Source organism: Bombina bombina, chromosome 1 (genome assembly GCF_027579735.1).
Source record: "Bombina bombina isolate aBomBom1 chromosome 1, aBomBom1.pri, whole genome shotgun sequence".
Taxonomy (NCBI): domain Eukaryota; kingdom Metazoa; phylum Chordata; class Amphibia; order Anura; family Bombinatoridae; genus Bombina; species Bombina bombina.
Genome location: NC_069499.1, coordinates 96509351 through 96522810, shown reverse-complemented (window position 1 = coordinate 96522810; position 13460 = coordinate 96509351).

Below are 13460 nucleotides of genomic sequence, written 5' to 3'. Positions count from 1 at the left end.
CAGTAATAGTGTGCAACAAAACAGGACTAGGGAAACATGTTTCTTTGCAATAAGTGGAACAAAACTTTATTTGAAAAGGGTGCCAAACAATAGTGGGGTTATGAAGTTGTAACCACTTCATCCCGAGAACCAAACAAAAATGGGGGGAGGGAAGAACATCAAAAGAGAGTAATTTGTAATGTCCTGAAATATTAAGCATGAGTGGAACAGTCTCATGAGTTATAGGTCCAGAGAACATGAGTGATCCATCTATGACTCTGATTGGTATGGGAGTGGTTTTCTTTATTAGAGGTATATTTTCCCTAATGCAAAAGTCCCGATCCAAGTAATTCCCTGAAGCGCCAGAGTCGACAATGGCATCACTGATCCTCAGTTGACTTTGCTCCAACTGTAGGGAGACAGATAGAGTACAATAAGGAGAATGTTCAGGAGAAGGTAGAGATGTATAAAGGTAAGTGGACTTACATTTTTTATTCTTCAAAAGTAGGGAACAGTCCTGAACAGCGTGACTTGGGCTAGCGCAGTACAGGCATAGATTCCTTAAGCGTCTGCGTTGTTTCTCCTCTTGGGAGAGGGGGCCTCTGAGGAAGCCAATCTCCATGGGTTCCACAGAGGGTTTCGTAGCAGAAACACTGCTTGGGGTCGAAGAGCCAGAAGTGGGTTTAGGTTTTAGGTCTGTTGCATATTTTTCTGCCTTCCTTTCACATAGACGGCGGTCTATCTGGATAGCTGTTTTCATAAAGGCTTCCAGGGTTGTTGGTAATTCAATTCTGGCGAATTCGTCTTTTAAAGACTCTGAAAGTCCCAAGCGGAATTGATTACGCAGGGCGACTGGGGTCCAGAGAGCATCAGTGGCGAACTGTTTGAAGTCTGTGATATAGTCCTCCACAGGTCTCTTTCCTTGTTTTAAACTCCTCAGACTCATCTCAGCAGTAAGCTGAATATCAGTGTCCTGAAACATTTCATCCATACTGGTGAAGAAATCTACAAGGGATCCAAGAATGGGATCCTGGTTCTCTATGAATTTATCAGCCCAATTTCTAGGATCCCCCCTGAGAAAGGAAATTGTAGTGAGGACTTTCACTCTCTCAGTGGGGTAAGTCCTAGGTTTCATTGAAAACAATAAAAGGCAGGCGTTTTTAAATTGCCTATATGCTTTTCTGTTACCACAGAAGAGGTCTGGAAGAGAGACTTGAGGTTCAATAACAGTTTCAGTCTGGTTGCCCTTTATAGAGATAGACTCTGTAATCACTTTTCTGAGTGCAGCATTCTCAATTTGTAAATCATGCAGGCCTTGTGCCAGTTGATCTACCTTTTGATTGAGATTATACACTATTTGATGTAGGTCTGCTGGTTCCATATTTTTGGCTCAGTATTATATCAGGAACTGGTAGTTATGTGTATAGGTGGAACACAACTGCAGAATGAATAATAATATGTATGTTACACAGGACTGTCTAAAACCTCTATTACTGAAAAGGCTTCCTTCAGTCATGTGAATAAGTATAATATAACAAGCATTGACAACTTATTCAGCAGAAAGTGAATAAGTAAATGAAATATACTGTTAAGATCACCCTTAGATAATAACAGAAAAAGGACAATAATATAAAGATTCAGACAGGCAGCATTTCAGCATCAGAGAACCAAACAAGTGAAGTTGCGGTTTAGGCTTTAAAGTTCATGAATAAACTTCTATCTTTAATACAAGTCTGAGTTGCATACGTTATGAGATATGATGTTTAGCTGTAATTTGTACCTTGGTTATGCAGGCAGCCAGGAGAGCAAGCAGGGTTACCTTCGTAGGTGTATCAGAGCAGTTAGAGTGAGACCGGAGCAGACCCGGAAGTGATGTCACGATGAGTAGCGTAATCGGGAGAAAACTACTGACAGGCTGAATGAACACTGAGGGTATGAGCTGCGGTAAAAAAGAAAGCAGCGAGAGGTAATAGAAAAACACAGTAGGTACTTTACCCCACAAGGAGAGAGAGTGACTAAAATTAGAATTCCAAAGTAGATGTTGCTGATTAGGAAAAAGGCTCAGAACTCTGTATTACAAGGTAGAGAAGGAAATGGCTGAGCAGGCAGGTAATCCTCTCTGTAGCGAAGATCATCAATACTGAGCAAGGTGTAACAGGTGAGCGGCACTCTTAAGGAAGGAGGAACAAATCAGAGAATAGTGGGTGTTGCTAGGAGGAAAATGGGTTGAACCAGGCAGAACCTGACAGAATAGGATCGGGTTGATTGACACCCCCTGCTAGCGGCCAATTGGCCGTGAATCTGCAGGGGGTGGTATTGCACCAGCAGTTCACCAGATATGCTGGTGCAATGATAAATGCGGAGAGCGTATGCTGTCGGCATTTATCGATGTGCAGCGGACATGATCCACAATTTCGGATAACGTCCTCTTGCACAATAATAAATAGGCCCCAAAACGTATATACATTTTGTGACTGGCTGATGGCTGTCACATAACGTAGTGGGAAGAAATATTTAACTATATTTGAAATTTGTCTGAAAAAAAATCTACTACTCATTTGAAATTCAAACTAAGGGCGAGATTACATATGCGGCGCAAGCTTTCTGGAGTTGCCAGTGACTAACTGCAGTTTAGAAACTGCCGGCGCATATAAAAAAAAACAACTCAGTTAAATCGCATGTAACAGTCTAACCCGCCTCCCAAAAATAATCCTGACACGTCAAAACCCCTATATCCGCCATCACCTCACATCGCAACTAATAATAAAAGTATTAACCCCTAAACTGCCAAACCCCCACAACGCAATATACCTAATTAAACTATTAACCCCTAATCCGCCATCCCCTACATCGCAATCTACCTAATAAATGTATTAACCCCTAATCCGCCATTCACCCACATCGCAATCTAACTAATAAATGTTTTAACCCCTAATCCGCCATCCCCTCCACATCACAAAGTATCTAATTAACCTATTAACCCCTAGACCGAAATTCCCCCAAAATGCAATAAACCTAATAACACTATTAACCCCTATACCGCCATCCCCCCACATCGCATTAAACCTAATTAACCTATAAACTCCTAAACCGCCAACCCCCCACAATGCAAATAACTAACTTACGGCTAGGTTACGAGTTTTGCGTTATGAGTAAAAAAGCAGCGTTAAGACTCATAACACTTCTTTTTCACTACCGCTGCTATTACGAGTCTTGTAGGTACAGCTGTCCCGCACACTTTTTTGGCCGTACCGCAAATTAACTTACGCAATTTGCGTAAAGTCTTTTTTCAATGGGACTTCCATAGCACCGATATTACAAGCTTTTTTTTGGAGGCCAAAAAGTGAGCGATACAGCCTATCCCGCAAGATTCGTAACGCATTCTAAAGTCAGTAGTTATGAGTTTTACGCTACAAATCTGTAGCATAAAACTCATAACTAAAGTGTTAAAAAGTACACTAACACCCATAAACTACCTATTAACCCCTAAACCGAGGCACTCCCGCATTGCAAACACCTAATCTGCCGCTCCGGAAATCGCAGCCACTAGAATAAACATATTAACCCTTAAACCGCCACACTCCCGCCTTGCAAACACTAGTTAAATATTATTAGCCACTAATCTGCTGTCCCTAACATCGCCGCAACCTACATTACAGTTATTAACCCCTAATCTGCCGCCCCCAACGTCGCCGCCACTATACTAAAGTTATTAACCCCTAAACCTAAGTCTTACCCTAACACCCCGTAACTTAAATATAATTAAAAGAAATCTAAATAAAAATTCCTATCATTACCTAAATACTTCCTATTTAAAACTAAATACCTATAAAATAAACCCTAAGCTAGCTACAATATAACTAATAGTTACATTGCAGCTAGCTTAGGGTTTATTTTTATTTTACAGGCAACTTTGTATTTATTTTAACTAGGTAGAATAGTTACTAAATAGTTATTAACTATTTACTAACTACCTAGCTAAAATAAATACAAATTTACCTGTAAAATAAAACCTAACCTGATTTACACTAAAACCTAACCTTACACTACAATTAAATAAATTACCTAAATTATATACAATTACCTAAATTACAAAAAAAAACACTAAATTACACAAAATAAAAAACAAATGATCAGATATTTAAACTAATTACACCTAATCTAATAGAAAACCCTATACTAAACTAAACTGCCAATAGCCCTTAAAAGGGCCTTTTGCAGGGCTCTTTTACCTGTAAAAAAAAATACAAACAACCCCCCCAATAGTAAAACCCACCACCCATACAACCAACCCCCTAAATATAAAGCTAACTAAAAAAACCTAAGCTCCCCATTGCCCTGAAAAGGGCATTTGGATGGGCATTGCCCTTAAAAGGGCATTTAGCTCTATTGCTGCCCAAACCCTAACCTAAAAATAAAACCCACCCAATAAACCCTTAAAAAAACCTAACACTGAAGATCCACTTACAGTTTTGAAGAGCCGACATCCAGCCTCAATGAAGCCGGGAGAAGTCCTCAACGAAGCGGCAAGAAGTCCTCAACGAAGCCAGGAGAAGTCTTCATCCAAGCCGGCAGAAGTGGTCCTCCAGACGGGCAGATTAGAGCAAATAGAATGCGAGCTCAATCCTATTGGCTGATTGCATCAGCCAATATAATTTTTTCACCTATAATTACGATTGGCTGATAGAATTCTATCAGCCAATCAGAATTCAAGGGACACCATCTTGGATGACGTCACTTAAAGAAACATTCATTCAGGAAGAAGACTTCGTTTGAAGAGGATGCTCTGCGCCGGATGTCTTGAAGATGGACCCGCTCCTCACCCGATGGATGAAGATAGAAGATGCCGTCTGGAAGACCACTTCTGCCGGCTTGGATGAAGACTCCTCCCGGCTTCATTGAGGACTTCTTGCCGCTTCCTTGAGGACTTCTCCAGGCTTCGTTGAGGATGGATGTCGGCTCTTCAAAACTGTAAGTGGATCTTCAGGGGTTAGTGTAAGGTTTTTTTAAGGGTTTATTGGGTGGGTTTTATTTTTAGGTTAGGGTTTGGGCAACATTGGGCAATGGGGAGCTAAGTTTTTTTAGTTTGCTTTTTATTTGGGGGGTTGGTTGTGTGGGGGGTGGGGTTGTTTGTATTTTTTTTACAGGTAAAAGAGCTGATTTCTTTGGGACAATGCCCCGCAAAAGGCCCTTTTAATGGCTATTGGTAGTTTAGTTTAGGCTAGGTTTTTTTTTATTTTGGGGGGCTATTTTTATTTTGATAGGGCTATTAGATTAGGTGTAATTAGTTTAAATATCTGATCATTTGTTTTTTTATTTTGTGTAATTTAGTGTTTGGTGTTTTTGGAATTTATGTAATTGTATTTAATTTAGGTAATTTATTTAATTGTAGTGTAAGGTTAGGTTTTAGTGTAACTCAGGTTAGGTTTTATTTTACAGGTAAATTTGTATTAATTTTAGCTAGGTAGTTAGTAAATAGTTAATAACTATTTAGTAACTATTCTACCTAATTAAAATAAATACAAACTTGCCTGTAAAATAAAAATAAACCCTAAGCTAGATACAATGTAACTATTAGTTACAGTGGGGCAAAAAAGTATTTAGTCAGCCACCAATTGTGCAAGTTCTCCCACTTAAGAAGATGAGAGAGGCCTGTACTTTTCATCATAGGTATACCTCAACTATGAGAGACAAAATGTGGAAACAAATCCAGACAATCACATTGTCTGATTTGGAAAGAATTTATTTGCATATTATGGTGGAAAATAAGTATTTGGTCACCTACAAACAAGTAAGATTTCTGGCTCTCAGACCTGTATCTTCTTCTTTAAGAGGCTCCTCTGCCCTCCACTCATTACCTGTATTAATGGCACCTGTTTGAACTTGTTATCAGTATAAAAGACACCTGTCCAAAACCTCAAACAATCACACTCCAAACTCCACTATGGTGAAGACCAAAGAGCTGTCGAAGGACACCAGAAACAAAATTGTAGACCTGCACCAGGCTGGGAAGACTAAATTTGCAATAGGCAAGAAGCTTGGTGTAAAGAAATCAACTGTGGGAACAATAATTAGAAAATGGAAGACATACAAGACCACTGATAATCTCCCTCGATCTGGGGCTCCACGCAAGATCTCACCCTGTGGGGTCAACATGATCACACGAACGGTGAGCAAACATCCCAGAACCACACGGGGGGACCTAGTGAATGACCTGCAGAGTGCTGGGACCAATGTAACAAAGTCTACCATCAGTAACACACTACGCCGCCAGGGACTCAGATCCTGCAGTGCCTGACATGTCCCCCTGCTTAAGCCAGTACATGTCCGGGCCCATCTGAAGTATGCTAGAGAGCATTTGGATGATCCAGAAGCGGATTGGGAGAATGTCATATGGTCAGATGAAACCAAAGTAGAACTGTTTAGTAGAAACACAACTTGTCGTGTTTGGAGGAGAGAGAATGCTGAGTTGCAACCAAAGAACACCATACCTACTGTGAAGCATGGGGGTGGCAACATCATGCTTTGGGGCTGTTTTTCTGCAAAGGGAACAGGACGACTGATCCGTGTACATGAAAGAATGAATGGGGCCATGTATCGTGAGATTTTGAGTGCAAACCTCCTTCCATCAGCAAGGGCATTGAAGATGAAACGTGGCTGGGTCTTTCAGCATGACAATGATCCCAAACACACCGCCCGGGCAACGAAGGAGTGGCTTTGTAAGAAGCATTTCAAGATCCTGGAGTGGCCTAGCCAGTCTCCAGATCTCAACCCCATAGAAAACCTTTGGAGGGAGTTGAAAGTCCGTGTTGCCCAGCGACAGCCCCAAAACATCACTGCTCTAGAGGAGATCTGCATGCAGGAATGGGCCAACAACAGTGTGTGACAACCTTGTGAAGACTTACAGAAAACGTTTGACCTCTGTCATTGCCAACAAAGGATATATAACAAAGTATTGAGATTAACTTTTGATATTGACCAAATACTTATTTTCCACCATAATTTGCAAATAAATTCTTTCCAAATCAGACAATGTGATCGCCTGGATTTGTTTCCACATTCTGTCTCTCATAGTTGAGGTATACCTATGATGAAAATTACAGGCCTCTCTCATCTTCTTAAGTGGGAGAACTGGCACAATTGGTGGATGACTAAATACTTTTTTGCCCCACTGTATATTGTAGCAAGCTTAAGGTTTATTTTATAGGTAAGCATTTAGTTTTAAATAGGAATTATTTAGGTAATGATAGGAATTTTTATTTAGATTTCTTTTAATTATATTTAAGTTAGGGGGAGTTAGGGTTAGACTTAGGTTTAGGGGTTAATAAATTTAGTTATAGTGGCGGCGACTTTAGGGGCAGCAGATTAGAGGTTAATAAATGTAGGTAGGTGGCGGCGATGTTAGGGGCGGCAGATTAAGGGTTAATAATATTTAACTAGTGTTTGCGATATGGAAGTGCGGCGGTTTAGGGGTTAATATGTTTATTATAGTGGCGCGACGTTGGGGGCGGCAGATTAGGGGTTAATAAGTGTAGGTAGGTGGCGGCGACATTGGGGGCAGGAGATTAGGGGTTAATAAATATAATTTAGGTGTCGGCAATGTTGGGGCAGCAGATTAGGGGTTAATAAGTATAATGTAGGTGTCGGCGATGTCTGGAGCAGCAGATTAGAGGTTAATAAGTATAATGTAGGTGTCGGCGATGTCGGGGCGGCAGATTAGGGGTTAATAAGTGTAAGATTAGTGGTGTTTAGACTCGGGGTTCATGTTAGGGTGTTAGGTGTAAACATAACTTTTGTTTCCCCATAGGAATCAATGGGGCTGCGTTACGGAGCTTTACACTGCTTTATTGCAGGTGTTAGGCTTTTTTTCACCCGGCTCTCCCCATTGATGTCTATGGGGAAATCGTGTACAAGCACGTAAAACCAGCTCATCGCTGACTTAAGCAGCGCTGGTATTGGAGTGCGGTATGGAGCTCAATTTTGCTCTACGCTCACTTCTTGCCTGTTGACGCCGGGCTTAGGAAAACCTGTAATACCAGCGCTGTAGGGAAGTGAGCGGTGACAATAACGTGCAAGTTAGCACCGCAACGCTCATAACGCAAAACTCGTAATCTAGCCATTAATTACTAAACCCCCTAACCTAACACCCCCTAAATTAACCCCAATTACATAAAATAAAGAAAATACTAAGTTACAATTAAAATAAAAAAACCTAACATTACTTAAAAAAAAACTAAGATTAAATTAAATAAATCTAAAATTACAAAAAATAAAAAAAGTCTAAAATTACAGAAAAAAATAAACCAAATTATCAAAAATAAAAAAATTAAACCTAATCTAATACCCCTATGAAAATAAAAAAGGGGGATTTGGTGGGTGGGGGGAGGTTTACTGTTAGGGGGGACTTAGTAGTTTTTTTTATGTAAAAGAGCTGTTTAACTTAGGGCGATGCCCTACAAAAGGCCCTTTTAAGGGCTATTGCTAGTTTAGTTTAAATTAGGGGTTTTTTTATTTTGGGGGGCTTTTTTATTTTCATAGTGGTATTAGATTAGGTTTAATTTTTTTATTTTAGATAATTTAGTTTATTTTTTTCTGTAATGTTAGCCTTTTTAATTTTTTTTAATTTTAGATTAATTTAATTTAATCTTAGGTTGATATTTTTAGTAATGTTAGTTTTTTTATTTTAATTGTAACAAACGGCTAGATTTAGAGTTTTGTCGGTAAGGACCCACGTAGCTAACGCTGGCTTTTTTCTGGCCGCACCTTTAAAATAACTCTGGTATTGAGAGTCCATATAATGTCAGCGTTAGGCTCCAAAAAAGGAGCGTAGAGCATATTTAACGCAACTGCAACTCTCGATACCAGAGTTGCTTACGGACGCGGCCAGCCTCAAAAACGTGCTCGTGCATGATTCCCCCATAGGAAACAATGGGGCTGTTTGAGCTGAAAAAAAACCTAACACCTGCAAAAAAGCCGCGTTCAGCTCCTAACGCAGCCCCATTGTTTGCTATGGGGAAACACTTCCTACGTCTGCACCTAACACTCTAACATGTACCCCGAGTCTAAACACCCCTAACCTTACACTTATTAACCCCTATTCTGCCGCCCCCGCTATCGCTGACCCCTGTATATTATTTTTAACCCCTAATCTGCCGCTCCGTAAACCGCTGCTACTTACATTATCCCTATGTACCCCTAATCTGCTGCCCCTAACACCGCCGACCCCTATATTATATTTATTAACCCCTAATATGCCCCCACAACGTCGCCACCACCTACCTACAATAATTAACCCCTAATCTGCCGACCGCAAAGAGCCGCCACCTACATTATACATTATATCAAGTTCAATCCGATTGGCTGATCCAATCCGAATGCGAGCTCAATCTGATTGGCTGATCGAATCAGCCAATCGGATTGAACTTGATTCTGATTTACTGATTCCATCAGCCAATCAGAATATTCCTACCTTAATTCGAGGGACGCCATCTTGGATGACGTCATTTAAAGGAACCGTCATTCGGCTAGTAGGCGTCGGGAGAAGAGGATGTTCCGCGTCGGATGGAAGATGATGGCTCCCGAAGAAAGAAGATTGAAGATGCCGTTGATAGAAGACTTCATCCGGATCATGGACCTCTTCAGCTCCCACTTGGATGAAGACTTCATCCGGATCATGGACCTCTTCAGCTCCCGCTTGGATAAAGACTTCAGCCGGATCATGGACCTCTTCAGCCCCCCGCTTGGGCTTGGATCAGGACATCGGAGGAGCTCTTCAGGACGGATCGGTGAACCTGGTATGGTGAAGATAAGGTAGGAAGATCTTCAGGGGCTTAGTGTTAAGTTTATTTAAGGGGGGTTTGGGTTAGATTAGGGGTATGTGGGTGGTGGGTTGTAATGTTGGGGGCGGGGGGGTATTGTATGTTTTTTTTAAAGGCAAAAGAGCTGAACTTCTTGGGGCATGCCCCGCAAAGGGCCCTGTTCAGGGCTGGTAAGGTAAAAGAGCTTTGAACTTTAGTAATTTAGAATAGGGTAGGGCATTTTTTTTATTTTGGGGGACTTTGTTATTTTATTAGGGGGCTTAGAGTAGGTGTAATTAGTTTAAAATTGTTGTAATATTTTTCTTATGTTTGTAAATATTTTTTTATTTTTTGTAACTTAGTTCTTTTTTATTTTTTGTACTTTAGTTAGTTTATTTCATTGTAGTTATTTGTAGGAATTGTATTTAATTTATTTATTGATAGTGTAGTGTTAGGTTTAATTGTAACTTAGGTTAGGATTTATTTTACAGGTAAATTTGTAATTATTTTAACTATTTTAGCTATTAAATAGTTCTTAACTATTTAATAGCTATTGTACCTGGTTAAAATAAATACAAAGTTACCTGTAAAATAAATATTAATCCTAAAATAGCTATAATATAATTTTAATTTATATTGTAGCTATATTAGGATTTATTTTACAGGTAAGTATTTAGCTTTAAATAGGAATAATTTATTTAATAAGAGTTAATTTATTTTGTTAGATTTAAATTATATTTAATTTAGGGGGGTGTTAGTGTTAGGGTTAGACTTAGCTTTAGGGGTTAATACATTTATTAGAATAGCGGTGAGCTCCGGTCGGCAGATTAGGGGTTAATAATTGAAGTTAGGTGTCGGCGATGTTAGGGAGGGCAGATTAGGGGTTAATACTATTTATTATAGGGTTAGTGAGACGGATTAGGGGTTAATAACTTTATAATAATAGCGGTGCGGTCCGCTCGGCAGATTAGGGGTTAATAAGTGTAGGTAGGTGGAGGCGACGTTGAGGGCGGCAGATTAGGGGTTAATAAATATAATATAGGGGTCGGCGGTGTTAGGGGCAGCAGATTAGGGGTACATAGCTATAATGTAGGTGGCGGCGCTTTGCGGTCGGCAGATTAGGGGTTAATTATTGTAGGTAGCTGGCGGCGACGTTGTGGGGGGCAGTTTAGGGGTTAATAAATATAATACAGGGGTCGGCGGTGTTAGGGGCAGCAGATTAGGGGTACATAAGTATAACGTAGGTGGCGGTCGGCAGATTAGGGGTTAAAAATATTTAATCGAGTGGCGGCGATGTGGGGGGACCTCGGTTTAGGGGTACATAGGTAGTTTATGGGTGTTAGTGTACTTTAGAGTACAGTAGTTAAGAGCTTTATGAACCGGCGTTAGCCCAGAAAGCTCTTAACTACTGACTTTTTTCTGCGGCTGGAGTTTGGTCGTTAGAATTCTAACGCTCACTTCAGCCACGACTCTAAATACCGGCGTTAGAAAGATCCCATTGAAAAGATAGGATACGCAAATGACGTAAGGGGATCTGCGGTATGGAAAAGTCGCGGTTGAAAAGTGAGCGTTAGACCCTTTTTTGACTGACTCCAAATACCGGAGGTAGCCTAAAACCAGCGTTAGGAGCCTCTAACGCTGGTTTTCACGGCTACCGCCAAACTCCAAATCTAGGCCTTAGTATTTTTTATTTAATGTAATTGGGCGTTTTACGGGCAACGCTGCATATGTAATCTCGCCCTAAGTGCTTTTGCTTTATTATGCATTTGTTGATTATGCAATTCTACAGTGTTCAATGATCCTTTGATGTTAATAATTGTGTTCATAGTACTTTTTTGTAGAATCAACATATATTTTTTTTTAAAAATGTCTAATAATGAAGCAAATTCAAGTTGTAATCATCAAAGCAGCACCATAAATATTAATACATTTGCATGTTGCAATAATAACCTTAACAACTGATATACAAACGTGAGAATTTCATGTCCACAGTAATACAATTAAATCATAAACTGTCAATAAGCAAATTATTATTTGCCCTCGAGATAAAGAGGGCATGGTCATTATTACTATTCTCTCACTGAAATGTTCTGACAGCTCAATGACATTAACCCTGCCGTGGTATTTAAAATAATCACTGACAAATACCTAGAAAGAGACGCCCTTTAATTCTCACAGGAAATTGATACCTTAGAATTTCTTGCACAAAAACATACTGTTTGGCCATTTCTATATACTTTGCCAGTAATGTAAAAAAAAGTAATAATACAACTAGTTATATTAGCTTGGGGCTCTACATCAGTCATTCGGCTAGATTACGAGTTTTTGTCGGTAATGGTGTGCGGTGCTAACGCACAGTTTTCCCTCACAGCTCACCACAGACAACGCTGGTATTACGGGTCTTTAGAAACCTAGCGTTAGCCGCAAAAAAGTGAGCGTAGAGCAGAATTTAGCTCCACATCTCACCTCAATAGCAGCGCTGCTTACGGTAGCGGTAAGCTGGCAAAACGTGCTCGTGCACGATTTCCCCATAGGAATCAATGGGGCAGAGCCGGCTGAAAAAAAAACTAACACCTGCAAAAAAACAGCGTTCAGCTCCTAACGCAGCCCCATTGATTCCTATGGGGAAACACATTTATGTCTACACTTAACACCCTAACATGAACCCCGAGTCTAAACACCCCTAATCTTACACTTATTAACCCCTGACACCTGCTTTATATTATTAACCACTAATCTGCTGCTCCGGACACCGCCGCCACCTACATTATACTTATGAACCCCTAATCTGCTGCCCCCAACATCGCCGAACCCTACATTATATTTATTAACCCCTAATCTGCTGCCCCCAATGTCGCCGACACCTACCTACAATTAGTAACCCCTAATCTGCCACCCCCAACATCGCCGCCACTATAATAAAGTTATTAACCCATAAATCTAAGTCTAACCCTAACCCTAACACCCCCTAACTTAAATATAATTTAAATACATCTAAATACATATTCCTATCATTAAATAAATTATTCCTTTTTTAAACTAAATACTTACCTATAAAATAAACCCTAAAATAGCTACAATATAACTAATAGTTACATTGTAGCTAGCTTAGGCCTAGATTTGGAGTTCGGCGGTAGCCGTCAAAACCAGCGTTAGAGGCTCCTAACGCTGGTTTTGGCCGCCCGCTGGTATTTGGAGTCAGTGATTAAAGGGTCTAACGCTCACTTTACAGCCGCGACTTTTCCATACCGCAGATCCCCCTACGCCATTTGCGTAGCCTATCTTTTCAATGGGATCTTCCTAACGCCGGTATTTAGAGTCGTTTCTGAAGTGAGCGTTAGAGCTCTAACGACAAGATTCCAGCCGCCTGAAAATAGCAGGAGTTAAGAGCTTTCTGGCTAACGCCGGTTTATAAAGCTCTTAACTACTGTGCTCTAAAGTACACTAACACCCATAAACTACCTATGTACCCCTAAACCGAGGTCCCCCCACATCGCCGCCACTCGATTAAAATTTTTAACCCCTAATCTGCCGACCGCCACCTACGTTATACTTATGTACCCCTAATCTGCTGCCCCTAACACCGCCGACCCCTGTATTATATCTATTAACCCCTAACTTGCCCCCCACAACGTCGCCGCAAGCTACTTAAAATAATTAACCCCTAATCTTCCGACCGCAAAT